Genomic DNA, 17,874 nt, shown 5'->3' with positions numbered 1-17,874 from the left:
TGTCACAGTGGAAGAGAAGATCAGACATTACCCAAATACAAAAACGCTGGATGAACAGTGAGGTCAAACAGCTGCTAAAGGATCTGGGACTCTGCTTCAGGTCTGGAAATGTAGAACTGTACAGCACAGCCAGATCCAACCTGAAAAAGGGGCATTAAGCGGGCGAAGGCAGCGTACGGGAAGAAGATCGAGGAGCACTTCACGGAGGGACCCCCGGCGTGTCTGCAGGGCATCCGTGACCTCGTGAACATAAACGGCTCAAATGCTACCACCACCAAGACCAGCACAAACCTAGCAGAGGAGCTAAATCAGTTCTTTGCTAGGTGTTTGAAGTTAACGAGGAGGAGAGTGCCCCTGTACCACTACCTGCTGACAACCTGGCCCTCACTGTGAGCACAGAGGAGGTCAGGAAGGTGCTCCGGAGTGTGAACCCGTCGAAGGCTGCTGGTCCCGACGGTATCCAGGGGAGGGTACTGAGGGGCTGTGCAGTCCAGCTGGCAGAGGTTTTCACTACCATTTTAACCTCTCACTGGCTGCCTGCACAGTCCCCAGCTGTCTAAAATCTGCCACTATTGTGCCCATTCCCCAAGAAACAGTCGGTCAGCAGTCTGGATGATTACAGACCGTGGCTCTTACTTCAATTGTGATGAAGTGCTTGAAAGACTGGTTCTACGGCACATCAAATCTTTGTTGCCTCCAGCCTTGATAAGCACCAGTTCGCATATAGAACCAACAGGTCCACAGGGTGATGCCATGAACACAGCCCTTCACAGGTGTGTAAACATCTGGAACAATCTGGCACTTATGCAAGGATGTTGTTTGTGGACTTCAGTTCTGCTTTTAATACACTCCTTCCAAGCAGACTGTTGTCCAAACTGTGCAGTCTGGGTACTGGTGAGCACACCTGCAGATGGATTGGTGATTTTCTTACCAACCGTCTGCAGTCAGTCAGGATGGGGCCTCATCACTCTTCTGTCCTGACAGTGAGTACTGGGGCCCCCCAGGGCTGTGTGCTCAGCCCCATTCTGTACACCTTGTACACCCATGACTGCGCACCAATCCACAACAGCAACCTCCTGGTCAAATTTGCAGATGACACTACTGTGGTGGGGCTGATCCACAACAATGATGAAACGGCCTACAGAGAGGAGGTCCTGAACCTCACCACCTGGTGTTCCCTTAATAATCTGGCACTCAACTCCTCGAAACAAAGGAGTTGGTGCTGGACTTCAGGAGGAAGAGGGAGGATCCCCCTCCCCTTCTGATCTGAGGGGACACCGTGGAGAGGGTCAGTGACTTCAGATTCCTGGGTACATACATTTCTCAGGACCTCACATGGGGCAGAAACACCAGTGCCCTTGTGAAAAAAGCACGGCAGCGCCTGTACTTTTGAAGGTCACTGAGAAGGCTCCACCTGTCCCAGGAACTGCTGCTGTCCTTCTATACATGTTCTGTGGAGAGCATCCTTACCAACACATCTTAGTGTGGTATAGGAGCAGCTCTCAGGCTGACAAGAAGGCTCTGGAAAGAGTCAGGAAGTCAGCCCAGAACATCATAGGAGTCCAGCTGTCCTCTGTGTCAGACATCTATAAACAGCAGGTGTCTGCGCAGGGCCAGAAGCATCACCCTCGACGGTTCACATCCTGGACACAGGCCTGTTCTCACTGTTGCCCTCAGGGAGGAGGTACAGGCTCATCCAGGCCCGCACCTCCAGATTTAGCAGCACATTTTATCCAAGTGCAATACGGGTGCTGAACACACTGCAATGACAATACCTCACACAGGACCATATTAACATAAGTCATAGTGTTCAGCCAGGGTCAAAGTGCAATATATACTTAGCTCTACTGTTTCTTTTTGTTTTGTTTTTTCTCGGCTAGTGACATGTCTGTTTTTATACTGTATATATATTTACACTTCCTTTTCTTCTTTAAACTTTTGCACTACGCATCACCAGAGAGTTGTCACTTACAATTTCGTTGTGCATATGTATAATGACAATAAAGGCATTCTGTTCTATTCTATTCTATTCTATTCTATTCTATTCTATAACTGTAAAAAAAAAAAGGTATACTTACTGTAAAAGTTTAAGTTCTACTTTAAGGGTTAAAGGTGGACGTTGGGTCTTTAAGGTGGACGTTGGGTCTTTAAGGTGGACGTTTGGGTCTTTAAGGGTTAATTAGGGTTAAATAAGGACATCATATTGTAGTTTAAAGGTTATCACCAGCTGTGATTGAAGGCCTCTGTGACTGTTTCGTGGGATCGATTTGTTTGTTTCTGTTCAACTAAAGGACATTAATTTTCCATGTGATTCAAACTGTGTGTACTTGTGTGTGTGTACTTTGTTCCAGTGTTTATTTGATCCACCTTTATAACAGAAGCCTGGGTCATTTCCTTTTGTCGTCCATCCCATCATCTGTGCTCTTTATTCTCTGCCTCCAGCGTTTGTCACGACCAGACGTGTTGAAGACATTATTGATGCAATGATGCTGAGTCACCGACGCAGATGAACGTGGATGTGTTTTTGTGTCGGTACGGAGGAACACAGGTGCCATCTGTTACCCCCCCCCCACACACACACACACACACACACACACACTCATCAGAGTAAAACAGGATTTGTTCAGAGAAGATGTCCACGTTCCCCTTCAGCTCAGAGATGTGAGCTCTGAAAACACCTGTTGTCCAAGTGAACGGTCCTGCATTCAGATGAGTCAGTGGTGACTCGTAATGAGACCAGAACGAAAAAAGATCTGATGAGGTCCAAACGAGTGAGGTGGACAAAAATGAAACACATGCACATGACAGAAAAAGAGGAATAAGGAAACACTAGTGATGGAAGAACCAACCTGAGACTGGACTGTTTCCTTTTAGTGCAGCTGTGTTCTTAAAGCACAGATCTGCACCAGCACTGATTCTCAATGAAGGATGACGAGTTCCATTAGAGGCTGGGATTCTGCTTCCTTTTAAACTCAATTAACTCTTTAAAAACCGTCCTGGACGAGGAGAAACAAATGCACTGTTGGGTTCATTTATATAAACTACTTTAAGAGCGTAATTACAGTTGACTGGTGTTTTTAACCAGTGGTTTCCAACCTGTTTTACTCCTGACCCCATTTTAAACATCACACATTTCTGGCGACCCCAGACATTCAACTTTTTTTTTTGGGCCTAAAATTAATTAGTTTTTGATCCTGTAACAGTTTTCTATCCTCGTTTCAAATCCAGGTTAATTTTAGAGGACATTTAGTCTATAATGTATAGTTACTGGGCGTTTGGCCAAATGAGCTCAAAACTGGTTTACAGTATCTAAAGAAGTGGAGCATCAAAAGTTAGCCAAATTTTTTTGGAAAGGTGTCACCTTTTTTTTTCAGCGAGATTAAACGAGGAAAAAACTTTGCGAAGTTTTTTCAAAAATGTACCATTACAAAAATGGCTTCAGCTCAGACATACGAACACCGATTTGGCTCAAATTGACTCGGTGGCTACATCTCCCAGGTCTACACACATTCAATAAGAAATTAAATTTTGCCACTATAGAGCCCCTTGCAAATATACCTTTACAAAAATTGTCTCAGTTCGTACATACAAACACTGTTTTGCCTCAAATTTGAATCAGTTGTTGATCTCCCAGGCCTACACCCGTTCATCAGAAAACATTAAAATTTGGTGCTAGAGCGCCACCTGCTGAACGATGGACATATTTGTACTGGACGTGCCTGTGGTGAGGGCATTCAATGCCGCTTGGCGGCTTTAATTTTGTTCTTGTTGCTGATTTTTTTTTTTTTTAAATTTTTTTATTCTTCTTGTTCATTTAATTGATTACTTTGGTGGTTTTGGTTCATTTTGTTGGCTATTTAATACATTTTCCTTAATTTTTGTAACTTTTTAAAATAATTTAGTTTATTTTTTCAACATTTTCTTGCCTATTTCATTATTTTTTTCTTCAATTTTGTTCAGTTTGTGGCTTATTTTGTTCTTGTTGCTGGGTTTTTTTTTTTTTTCATTTTTTAATTGTTTTTGTCATTTTATTGATTACTTTGGCTGTTCTGGTACATTTTGTGGCTATTTAATAAATTTTGCTTCATTTTAGTAAAAGTTTTGGATTATTAGTTTATTTTTCAACATTTTCGTGCCTATTTCATTAGTTTTTCTTCAATTTTGTTAAGTTTGTGGCTTATTTTGTTGATTTATTGTTCATTTTTATTATTTTATTGGTTACTTTGGCTGTTATTGGCATGTATTGATAGGATTAATGGATCAACAGGTATTAAACAGTTTAGATCAGTAGATTCCTTAGGTTGGTGGTGGATGTTTGGGTCTTTATGAGTTAAAAAAAGGCCCAGTGTTCTGAAAACCACACTGACTTTTGGTGCTCAAACCTCATAAGGACACATGACCCAGAGAAATGTTTTTATTGGGGGGTTATATTTCGCTGGAAGAGGAATTCATTCCATTTGTTTTTTCGTTTATTGTCGTGCGAACACTGCACAAGCACAAGTTCAGAGCTTGTGATGCATGTGTGATGGCCCTGAGGTGGAGGCAGATGAAGACGTGGTTCTGTTGTCCATATGGAGACGTACGCTCACAGAAAGAAATGCCACAGATCAGATCCGATAAAAGACACATCTGTAGTGAAGGCACGCACACACTCTGAGTTATCGAAGAGAAAAAACAACAAAGGTTAGCAGTCAGGAGTGGAGAGTGGTCATGTGACGTGTGTGTGTGTGTGTGTGTGTGTGTGTGTAGTCAGCTGATACAGTATGTGCATATGAGCTTTGGTATTTTTTATAATTTTATTTGTGGATTTTCAACACCATAACATGGACGCATCATTCAATGTGTACATTTCTACTGTCGTTTTAAACATAAGTCCCCACCCCCAACGCTAATATAAACATAAACGTAAAAAAAAATATATATATATAGTATATATATAGATAGATAGATAGATAGATAGATAGATAGATAGATAGATAGATAGATAGATAGATATACTGCATGTGTGTATATATGTATGTGTGTGTGTGTGTGTGTGTATATACATATATATATATAATATATGGTGTGTGTGGTGTGTGTGTGTGATATACATTAATATATATATATCTATATATATGTGTGTGTGTGTGTGTGTGGTGTGTGGTGTATACATAAACAATAACAGAAATAACATCTGCACTATACCTCCAGTTATCCAGGTGATGAGTGGTGAGTTAGTGTTAAAGTCATCATAAATTGCTCACTCTATAAGTTTCTGTTCTTTTACAAAAGGCTGCCATGTTTTATAGAATTGTTACAGTTGATCCTGCTGACGGTACATCTCATCTTCTCCAAATGTAAAAACCTCATGATGTCTGCGATCCACTGATCCTGTGTGAGAGGGTTTCCTGTTTCCACCTCAAATGTATAAGACGTCATGCAAGTCCAAAAGCAAATGTAACAGCATCTGAATAGTAATTAAAAATATGAATGTTTGGGGGAATCACTCCAAAAAGTGCTGTTAGGGCTGAAGGTGTAAAGTTAATGTTACACACTTTATTTATTTGAACATGCAAAGAAACAAAATAAAATAAAATGAAGCGAATTAAGACAAAAACCAAATAACATATAAAATGAACAGAATCTATCTTCCAGTACATACACGTCTGAATTTTGCAAAAGGAGTAAGAAGAAGAAGAAGAGAAGAAGAAGAGAAGAAGAAGTATACATTTATTTAATCCAACCCCTCAAGTGCTTTTGAAAATGTCGTAAATTTAGATGTCCAATAGTTATGAAGATTAGGACAAGGGGACAAAAAGGTGTGGATAATTGGACCGCAGATGAGCTTTGTGAGTGTTTGTCCTGATAAAGGAAAATGAATATGACCAAACGCTGACAGACGGTGGCACAGAGGCGCCACAATCTGGCCTTGATGAATTCATCTGTCAGTACTGAAGATAAGCACAGCCATCTGAGTCACACAGAACAGATATGAAAACCCAGTAATGACAAGTGACGGAGATGGAAAGGATAAGACTAACATTTCACACAAGAGGCTCGTGTGTTGAGATCAGAGCATGTGGTACACAGACCTATCAGCTGTTCCCTGACTATCAGCTGGAACGTTTCCATTCTGCGCTGGATAATGATTCATAAATCTGACATAATTGAATATCCAACTGCATCTGTATTGGAGTTGTTTGTTTTTTTTTTTCCCAGACACAGCCTGTATTTGCGTCTGTACTGGGATGCTCCAGTTCAGGTTCCTGAGGTTTGGATGTCCACAGAAACCGCCGCTGCCCCTCTTGTGGCTGCTATTTCAAATGTCTGAACCCTGTGTGGAACTGGGATCGATCTGCTGCTGCCTGAGCACAAACAAATGCCATATCTGGGTGTTAAGATGCTCTCCTGCTCATTAGTACAGACGGGTTCACCCTGTGACATTCCACACACTCCAAAGATAAATGAACACGTGTGTTCAAACACTTTAAACACTCACACATACTCATTATCAATATTATCAATGTTATCAATATTATCAACATCGAGGTCAGAAACATTAACATCATCTGCTTCATCCTTCACACATTGTTTCATAGAGATAAGGTCATATTTACAAAGGTGTGTTATAAGAACATCCCCACATAGTTAAAGTAGATGCAAAAGTAATTCACAATGAATCTTAATCCTCAGAAGCACATGTTCACATGTGAACCTTTACCTGCAGTCAGGGTTCAGGGGTTAAAGGTTCACATGTGAACCTTTACCTGCAGTCAGGGTTCAGGGGTTAAAGGTTCACATGTGAACCTTACCTGCAGTCAGGGTTCAGGGGTTAAAGGTTCACATGTGAACCTTTACCTGCAGTCAGGGTTCAGGGGGTGTAAAGCAGTGTTTTTCAACCTTGGGGTCAGGACCCCACATGGGGTCACCTGGAAATTTGTAAGTAATTGATAAAAATAGGGGGCAGCCACAGCTCAAATGGTGGAATGTGTCGTCCAATAACTGAAGGGTTGGAGGTTCAAATCCTGCTCTGTCCTAGTCATGTTGCTGTTGTGTCCTTGGGCAAGACACTTCACCCTCCTCGCCTCCAGCGCTCCTACTCACACTGGCGTATGAATGTGTGTGAAATGTTCGGTGGTGGTGTGGGAGGGGCCATTGGCACAGACTGTCAGCCACGCCTCTATCAGTCTGCCCCAGGGCAACTGTGGATACAGCTGTAGTAGTTACCACCACCAGAGGGAGGATGTGAGAGTGAACTGTGCGCTTTGAGTATGTGTCATAGAAAAGTCCTCTATAAATCTAATCCATTATTATTATTAAAAATAAAAAAAAAAATTTAAAAATTAATAAATAGATATATGTGAGCCAATCCCAATCCATAACAGACATGACAAACTGAGTCTGAAACTGCAGCACTGTGGTTCTGTTTCTGTGTCAAATGTTCACTGTGGTCAGTTTCAGATGCTGCAGCTCTTTCATAATTCATAGTTTCAGTTCTTGTTTGTTCAGTATTAATTGTCCTCCTTGTAAATCACAGCTGGACTGACTGGACAGATCCTGACCAAGGAAAATAAAATTCTCCTTTTGTGCAGTAATCTACAACCTGGATTTACTGCATCTGTCCATAATAATATACATTATATAGACTGAATGTCCTCTAAATTAACCTGGATTTGAAACATAGGAAAGAAATCTATTAAATGAGCAAAAACAAATTCTCCGTTTGAATGTCTGGGCTCGTCAGAATTTTGTGATGTTAAAATGGGGTCAGGAGTAAAAAAGGTTGGAAACCACTGAGTTAAAGGGTTAATCCAGTGGTTCCAACCTTTTTTGGCTCGTGACTGCATTTTACATCACAAATTTCTGACGAGCCCAGACATTGTAAACAGAGACTTTTTTATTTTGCTAAAATTAATTTGTTTTGATCATGTAATAGTTTGCTATAATATGTTGCAAATAAACGTTAATTTTATAATGTATATTGGGGTTCCAAAGTGGAAGAAGTCCAGGGGGTACTTGAATTAAACAAACAAACAAACAAACAAACAGACAAACAAACAAACAACAAACAAAAATACATTAAATAAGTCATCATGTACTGAATCCAAAATAAATAATGAGAATTAAAGTTGAAATATAAAACACAATAAATACATTCATGTAATAGTTGTATTGTTAATCATTTTGCTGAAGCGTTGGTAACATTTGAAGAATATTTATATTTTATATGATTCAAAATGAGTTTATTGAGTAGATAAGGAATTATTTTATGTCGATGAAAGGTTCATTTATTAATTTAAAGACCAGTTGATTATTTTTTCTTATCAATGAATGAGGGCACTTTCAGTTTATATTTTCACACAAGATTTACTTTAAAAGTGTGTATTTTTAAAATTTATTTATTACAGTTCAATAAATGTTGTTGTTTACAAAGTTTTGTTATTATAAAGCGTCTTTGAGTACTTAGAAAAGTGCTATATAACTATTATTATATGTTATATTATACGTATTATTATTATTTTTTTTATGAACAGATTTTTGATTTAAACAAATTTGCCTAATTTTTTCAATCAAAATTCTGAAGTGAGAGTTGGGGGTTCTTGGATAAAAAAGTTTATTTCAGGGGGTACTCCACTGTAAAAAGTTTGAGAAACACTGACCTAAAGCATTAAAATACTTTTTTTTATTTGTTTGTTTGTTTGGCATTTTAAACCAACGGTATGTAATTTCTGCCTTTGTTGTATGTCTTGTAGTGGCCTATTAACTTCTGCAAACTTCAGAACATTGATCTTATTTAGATGTAAACTGAAATTTTATAATCTTGTCACACTTTTCTCATGTTTTTATTGACATTTGTGTGATATTATGATTAAAAACCCCTTTTTCCTTCTCCATCCAGAGCTCTTTGCCCACACTGTGCAGTTCGGGTGTCCTCCACAGCACTAGGGGCGCGCTGACATTTCTACACTGCGCCTGCGCCGTTGTTGTTACCGGAAGTAATCTCCGGGTGACAGGAAAAACTTGGGCGTGTGAGTTTGTTGGGTTTTCCATGTGACAAACACTTATTCATTCGGTTAAGTGAGTATTTTGGAATATTTGAGGTGGAGTCGCTGTAGTTATGGGTAAAAAAGGAAAGAAAGAAAAGAAGGTGAAAGGAGCGGAGAAAAACTGCCGCCAAAATGGAGATAAAAGGTTTCAAAGAGATCCAAACGAGAGGAGGTAAAGTGTGAACATGCACGGAGCTCACTGGTACCGACAGGTTTGGGGCAAAAACTCTGATTTTATTCATATTAACATTGAATCACATTTTCTGTTGTTTTGGAGCAGAGGTGTCAAACTCCTGTTAGTTCAGTTCCACATTCAGCTAAATCTGATCTGCAGTGGGCCACAACAGTCAATAAGAACAGAATAATATAGAAATAAGGTCAACTCCAACTTTTCTCTATGTTCCAGGGTGAAAAAAGTAAATTTACATTATGAAAAGGTTTTACATCTAGAAACTCTCCTTCAAAAGGTGTGGAATAACATGAACAAACTGAAAGAATCAGTGTAATTTTAACAATATTCTGCCTCAGTTTATCATTTCACATGTTCATTAGAACTTACAGATCACAGTGGAACCACCAACATACACAACATTGAGTAACAGGCAAAATTTTGTTAAAATTGTACTTACTTCTCAACACATTTCAGGTTATTCACATTTTTTGCAAAACTCTACTTTGTTTTAGTGTAAATATGAAAATATTTACATTTACAAAGAGAAACATTTGCAGTGGTCATTATTTATGTGTTTTTATGATAGTATTTGACTGGTCCTGCCCACATGAGATTGAATTAGTGTGAATGTGGAACCTGAACTAAAAGCATTGTTAATATCTTAGTGTAATTTTTACATTTCACAGATTCATCCCAAGGGCCGGATTGGACCCTTTGGTGGGCCGGATTTGGCCTCCGGGCCACATGTTTGACACCTGTGATTTTACGGTGTCACAGAACATGCACGGAGCTCACTGCTACCTACATCTTTTTGGGCAAAAACTCTGTGATTTTATTCATATTACATTGAAACACTTTATTTTAATTTTGGAGGAATGTCATGTTTGGTTTGTTTGAAAGCAGCTCAAAGTGAATCACTAAACCTGATAATCTTTTAATTTTAATGTCGAAATTTCATATTCATTGTTGAAAATCCTCAGCAAAAAAAGCCACGTTTTACTGCATTCTATAATAATTTCAAACAACACATTCTCTGAATTAAGTACTTCTGAAAAGCAAAAGGCAATCAGAACTGTTGAAATCTGTACTTGTCTTAATATATTCAGCCATTTTGTTTCCTATTTATTGGTAGAGGGTGACAGTGTCAAAGTTGGTCACTCAAAGATCTGTAAATTTTGGTTTAAATCTTCCCCCTTATGTCAAGTTCTCTCAGAAGTTAATGGAGCGCAAATGATTTTCTTCTGTCTGTCAACTCTGTATTTATTATTAAGTATTATGTCTATTATGTTAACCTAAAAATTAAACAGGTCACTATTTGGAGAGAGTGTTACAACATGTCTTCGACTTAACAAGTTTTTATCCGGTTATCTGATAATAGTAATCACTGATTGTTCCTTTGTTTCTGTTTTTCTCTCTAGGAGGATTGGAAGCTCTAATCGCTGAGTTTCAGAATCTGGATGCAAAGAAAACCAAGTTGTGGAGACGACGTGTCTCCTCCATCACCGAGGTGTGCATGAGACGAACATGTAAAAGTTCAACACACAGCTGTCAGTCAGCACCAAGGTTCTTATCATTAACGAAATGACAAAAACTAGAATTGTAAAAACATTTTCGTTAACTGAAATAAATAAAATCTGTAATTAAAAAAAAACGATAACTAACTGAAACTGTATTGTGTTTACAAAACTAACTAAAATGGATAAAAATTATGGATAAAATTCCTTCGTTTTCATCTTTGTCAATGTTGGATTGATATGAAATCGATTTATTTCCCTCAAGCAATTTTATCTGCTGGCAACCATATGATATTTAAGGGTCCGTCACTTGTGTTCACTTGTGGTTTCCAGTCGTCTTCTGGTCCCCACTCTACCTGGAAACATGGAGACTAAAGTTGGGAGAAAGCAGCAGAGTCCTGTCTGGGATTTATTTGAATACGACGACAGAGAAGAAGAGAAAAGAGACGACTAAACTACAATTTAAAATAAAACTAACTAAAACTTAACATTTAGAAAATAACAAAAACTACTAAAAACTAGCAAACCTGCTCTAAAAACAAATTAAACTAACTAAATTTAAAAAAAAAAAAAAAAAAAAGTCAAAACTAAATAAAACTAAAGTAGAATGAAAAATCCAATCTATTATTACCTTGGTCAGGACTGACAGATACAGTCAGGACAAACAGATGTTTCTTACTCTCACTTTTCTTCCTGCTTTCCAGACTCAATGCGTCCTCTTAATTCTCATCCTGAGAAAGATGAACTCATCCTTTTTGGAGGAGAATACTTCAATGGAAGAAGGTAGTCATGTCCCAAGGTCTTTAATTACTCCTTTAAGTGAGCAGACGTGAATAAACCTGCTGTCTGGTCTTTTTGTTTTGTCACAGACGTACCTGTACAATGATCTGTACTTCTACAACATCAAAAAGAACCACCTGGGGTTAATCTGACATCCCCAACCCTCCTCCTCCACGCTGCTCCCACCAGGTACGACCACACACAGCATTTTATGAGCTAGTTTTAGATGTTTTAGTTTTAGATGGTTTTACAAGTCTATAAGTAGTTCTTACTTTTCGGTTTGACCATTTTTTTTAGTTTCGTTTTAATTCCGTTTTGGTGTTAGTTTTAGTTTTTCAGGTACTACAAGGAAAGCCTGAGTTTACACAGTCGATGATTAGACCATCCAAAGTCATCAAAAACAACGGTTTATGCAATCCAGTCCTAACTCCTGTGTGTGTCATGTGACTAAACAGACAGAAAACATGGAATTTCTAAAAGCACTGTTTTTGACATAGATATTAATGTAAGAACGGAAGTGATTTTGATTATTATCAAGAAAACATGTTAAATGGATAGATATCAGCTCTTTGGTCAGACTTTGGAGGGTCTAATCATTTTTCTGCAACTGTACATTCATAATAGTTTGGATTTTTTTTTTTTTTTGTCTTTCACTATATTTACCTCCGCCAGGAGGTATTGTGATCACTTTGCTTGTGTGTTTGGGTGTTTGTTTGTTTGTTTGTTAGCAAGATAACTCAAAAAGTTATGGACGGATTTTCATGAAATTTTCAGGAAATGTTGATTCTGGCACAAGGAAGAAAGGATTTAGACTTGGTGGTGATGGGGGGGCAGATCTGTCTTGGTGAAGGTCTGTGCTCTGAGTGCTTTTCTTGTTTTTTGTGTGATTCCTTATTTCGGCCACAGGGTGGCAGCGTACTGCAACACAGATGAGTGGAAACTTTGTCAGAAATGTCATCACAGCTGATCAGCCTGTAGCAAAAAAAAAAAAAAGAATTAGAGGATAAACCTACGTATCTGACTGGGATGATGCAGCTCTTTTTTTCTCCTCCCTCCTCCTTCTCTTCCCCCCCTCAGGCGGTGGGTTCCTCAGGGTGGGGGTCAGCTCTGGGTGTTCGGGGGAGAGTTTGCTTCTCCAAATGGGGAGCAGTTTTATCACTACAAGGACCTGTGGGTGCTGCACCTGGCCACGCACACCTGGGAACACATCAAGTATGTAGACGGACGGGAACCCAAGCTGTATTTAAGGATGCTGTAAATCAGGGCTGTTAAACATAAACATGGGTTCAAACTGGCCCGCTAAAAGGTCCAGTGTGGCCCACAGGATGAAGTTATGAAATACAAAAATTACACTGAAATATTATACATTATAGTATGTGACAGTGTTTATTATATAGATGCTAGTGGTTTCTATTATTATTTGTTCTAACAGTTGCAGTAGTAGTATATCCACTGTTAGTAGTATTTGTAGTAGTAGTATATCCACTGTGAGTACTTGGAGTAGAAGTATTAACAGTTATAGACATTTGTTCTGGTTCTTGGTAATTATACAAACACCAGCTGTTCTAATTTTAACAGTTTTAGTTCAGTTTGCTTCACTGCAAAAATCTAAATGTGACCAAGTGTATTTGTCTCATTTCTGTTCCAAATATCTGATCACACTTAAAATCAGACAGAATCACCTAAAGAGGAACTTTATATAAGAACTGATTTATAGACAATAGATCTGGAAAATCTGATTTACATAAATCTGACCAAGATAATTTTCACTTGTTCCATTGGCAGATTATTTGCTTAATTCAAGATTTTTTTTTTTTTTTTGCTTAATTCATGCAAAAATCCTTAATTCAAACAAAATCCTTTATCGTTCAGGGGGCACACACAGACCAATATGATAACAACCAAAATATCACAACACCAAATTTTTCTCTTAGTGTGAAAAATGATGAAATAATGACATTTACAAACTATTAGTTCATAATTATGTGCATAATATACACAACCATCACAACCTGACTTCTAAAAAAAAAAGTGCAATTTTAACAGATTTTCTGCCTGTTACTAAATGTTTTGTGTTTTTGTAGATCCACTGTGATTTGTAAGTTGTGAAAATAAGAAGGTGAGACATACTATTGTTAAAATTGCACTTATTTTCCTCAGAAATTTCAGATTGTTCCTATTAATCATATTTTTTTATGGAGAATTTGTAGATGTAAACATTTTCATCATGTAATTGTACTTTTTTCATATTAAAACATAGAGATAAGTTTGCAGTTGACATTATTGATAAGTTATTATGTTATCATTACCTCTGCCAAGGAGGTTATGTTTCATTGGGGTTTGTTTGTCGTTTGTTTGTTTGTTTGTTTATTTGTCTGTTTGTAAGATAACTCAAAAAGTTATGGATGGATTTTGATGAAATTTTCAGTAAATGTTGATACTGGCCCGGGGTGTGTGTGTGTGTGTGTGTGTCTGCGCTCTCCGAGTGCTTTTCTACTTGCGATTATTATGATTATAATCATTTTTGATGCATCGTGTTTCCCCATTCAGGATTTTTTCCTCCCTCTGTGGCAATTTCATACTTTTAAATTAATTTTAACCTCCTCAGACCCAGCTTTGGGTTTTCTGTCCTCATTTGTGGACAAGAGTTTCACAACTTTATACAAAAAACAAGAAGGAGGGGCTGATCTGCCTTGGCGGAGGTCTGCGCTCTCTGACTGCTTTTGTAGTTTTACTTCAGATCATATTAAATGAGTCTGACACCTCATCATTTAACAGTAATGTGTTCATTTGTGGTGCAGGGTGTCCGGGGGTCCGTCAGGTCGCAGCGGCCACAGGATGGTCCTCAGTAAGAGACACTGCTGGTGTTTGGAGGTTTTCACGAAAGCACCAGGTGAGTAGAAGGGTCATGTAGTAACAGTTAGGATAATAGACTAGAGTAACAGTAGTGGTGAGAAGGGAACAGGTTGGATTACATGGCCTTTGTGTGTCTTTTCTTTGGGTTTTCCCTAAAAAATATAAAATATTAAAATATTTTCTGTAAGTCTGGGAAAGATTTAAGTCACTTTTTTGTAATTTTTTTCTGTTTTGATATAATAACCTTTGAATTTACTCTGAGCTTTTATGAACGTCTACATGATCAGTGAATTAAATATAGGAAAATGCACGATTTACACTGAAGAAATGCAAAATACAGAGGGTAAGATTATAATAAATGATGATCAATCCCTTAACCCTTTAAGCCTGAAAAAACAGATCCCAAACATGGGTATAGTAAACATTTGTTTATATAGTATAGAAAGGCAACGTCAAAAGGACTGAAAAATGGACAAAATAGGCTCAGACCCCTAAGGGTTAATATTTGAATGTTTCTGACACAGAAGGGACATTGTACCTGTAATTTTTTTTTTTCCCAAAATACAACTTGGTTAAATTATTTCAGTGTGTGTATTAGTACTTTTTGAACATTTGAGCACAGTTTCAACAATACCGTGATAATAATGATAACTGATAATTTTGGTCACAATAACCATGATATGAAATTTTCATCTGGTTCCATCCCTACGACAAACTCAAATGTCTGGTTCAGTTCACAGTCATGAAGGAAGCAAAGCTGTAAATATTGATATTCAAGTTAATGAGAGTGTAGATCAGATATTAATGAGAATTCTGATATTTTTTACCATCAGATCTTTCAGTTGTCAGAATAGTTCTTTACCAGTTGGATGGTTCACCTACGAACACAACTAAATGTTGTTCTTGAGTTACTTGGATGCTGTACATCACAGGTGTCAAACATGCGGCCCGTGGGCCAAATCCGTCCCACCAAAGGGTCCATCCGACCCACGGGCACAGGTCTTGCGAAGTGGCGGTAAGGTAAAAAAAAAAGTGCAGAATAAATGGTGGTACCATGTTAAAATTCAGTATCTGAGGTTTATAAAACTGCAAAGAAAAAATCTTTTGATGAGGGAATCCCAAGAAAATGTGTTTTAAAGATAAGGTTATTTTTTTACCAAAATAACATAGTTTTTATTACTCGCTAAGGCACAACTGCAAGTGTCTGACTAAAAGTGCATTTAAAACATGAAACTGATGTTTTGAAGATTACTAATTGAAAATATACCTAAGTGATATTGACTGTATTAAGCTCAGAAGATTTACCAACATAAACATGTTACATATCTCCCCCCTCTCCCTTATCCCTGTTAGAGGGTACCAGTCACGTTTCTTTCGGATAGCTTCCATAGAACAATATGTCATTAGCACAATGTGAATGACATAAACAGTAAACAGTGATAGTGAGTACACACATCCTTGCCGAGGTACAGTGTTAATGGCAAGATGAAAGAGTAATAAAGATTCACATGACTACTGAAGCACATTCACTTATCTTATTTTAGACAGAAAGCCTGCGATTGTTGCACAAAAATATTCCTGACGCATTCCATTAGTTTTTCAATCAATTTTGATCTTGGTGCTCGTGATTCCACCATATGAAGATTCCAAGGAGAAGTCTCGTGAATTTTTACTACATATTTGCAGCTGATATGCTTTCAGCACCATTGTGGAGAGCCCATCTGGTCCATTTACTTCTTTTCATACATTAATCTGTTAAAACACTAGGCCTTCCATACATCTACATTACGAGGTACATCGTGATTTTGGTGTTCCACAGTAGTTCGCATGTTTGTATTTCTATTAGCTTCATCAAATCTAATGTTAGGATAGAAATTGTTTCTATATGACCTAAACAGTCAGTGGGTGTTTTCCCTACCAATTCTTTTCTGTTACATGCTAAACTGAATATCTGTTTGGTACTGTGATACATGCCAGAGACTGTTATCAAATCTTTTGGAAGCAGCTTGTTCTTTTTTTGAGGTTGAAATAAACAGATAGTAACCCTAACCCTAACCAGTGCAGGACTTGTTGTCCAATACTGACAGCCTTGAACAAATTCTTCAGAAGGCAGGAGTTTTTCATGTTGGCACCAGCTGTGGAAGCTTTCACCGCTTTTAACATGGTCAGGAGAACTTGCTTTGGGATGTCATTAAGTCCAGATTTTCAGGTTCATGTCAGAAGGTTTGCTGAAGCCTTCTTGAAACTTGACTTGAGTGTCACGCCTAAGGTCCATGCAGTCTTTGTGCATGTTAAACAATTCCTCAGCCGTCAGAAGTCTTCAAACAGAGGACTGGGATATTGGCCAGAGCAGGCTTCAGAGAGCGTGCACTCTGACTTTGATAGCCTGTGGGTTGGCAGCGGCTACAAAGAGCCATGAGCCACAAGGAATATGGCAGTCAGCTGCACAAGTGTGTAGTAACATACAACGCAAGGCATAAGTAAATTATTGATTTCCTTGTCTTGCTATCACTTTCACAAGTGAAAAGTATACAATGTCTCTGGTTAGAAGCACCTACAAAAGAGCCATGAGCAATAAGCAAGGATAACAGCTGTTAGATGTTAAATGTTGCTTTCTCTAGTCCTCCGTGATTTGTTTTTCGTTTCTTTCAATCTCATTCATTCCATGTTCTTAACAATTACATAGATAGAACATTTAAGATTAAATTAAAAAATATAAAACAAAAAAGAAAAAAAAAGAAAAAAAGGAAAAAAAAGAAAAAACCTGTCTATGATTGGTACCTTGAGCGGTAGATAGGCATAAGGAGGTACCGGCATTAAGGCCTCTGAACTAAATCCAATCAAATTTTTTGGATATTAATATCCATAAATATTTGTAAATTTTACACCCAGCAACCCATAAAACATCTTTTTCATTCCTAAAAGTCACATTAGTATGATATCTGCAATATTGCACTTTGGGAAGCATATCAAAATCACGTCACTTTCCATAAATATACTGTAATTTGTGGAGAAATTAGTTATAATTTTCAAATTACGTTTTTTTGAGAATCCCTCATCAAAAGATTTTTTTCTTTGCAGTTTGTAAGCCTCGATACTATATTTATCAAGGTACTAACCATTTATTCTGCACTTTTTTTTTTACCTTACCGCCACTTCGCAAGACCTGTGCGGGATGAATTTGTGAAACGCACAAATTACATTGTAGATATTAATCGATGTAGTTAGACTTAGACTTACTTTATTGATCCACACAATGGGGAAATTACTTTGTTACAGTAACAGCACAATACGTAACAGGCTGCCGGCATCCCCGGCGCCATAAATCTTGACAGAATAATGCAAAGCACAAGTATAAGAATCATACAGTTTACACACAGTTCAGATTCCACATTCAGAACAATATGATCTGAAGTGGGTCAGACCAGTCAAATACTATCATAATAGCCTAGAAATAATGACAACTACCATTTTTTTCCTTTTTTGTGTAAAAAAAAACACAAAAAAAAAAATACATGAAAAT

At 37.8% G+C, this 17,874-nt stretch overlaps 1 pseudogene; it reads left to right on the top strand.

Moving 5' to 3' along the window:
• The first annotated feature begins 953 nt into the window (after positions 1 to 953).
• Positions 954 to 17,874, top strand: part of LOC115420969 (kelch domain-containing protein 4-like) — a 29,096-nt pseudogene continuing 12,175 nt past the window's right edge.

This window comes from Sphaeramia orbicularis, chromosome 6, assembly GCF_902148855.1.
Source record: "Sphaeramia orbicularis chromosome 6, fSphaOr1.1, whole genome shotgun sequence".
NCBI classification, from domain to species: Eukaryota; Metazoa; Chordata; class Actinopteri; order Kurtiformes; family Apogonidae; genus Sphaeramia; species Sphaeramia orbicularis.
Note: the sequence above shows the minus strand (reverse complement) of the source record. Positions and strands in the feature narration are given on the sequence as shown.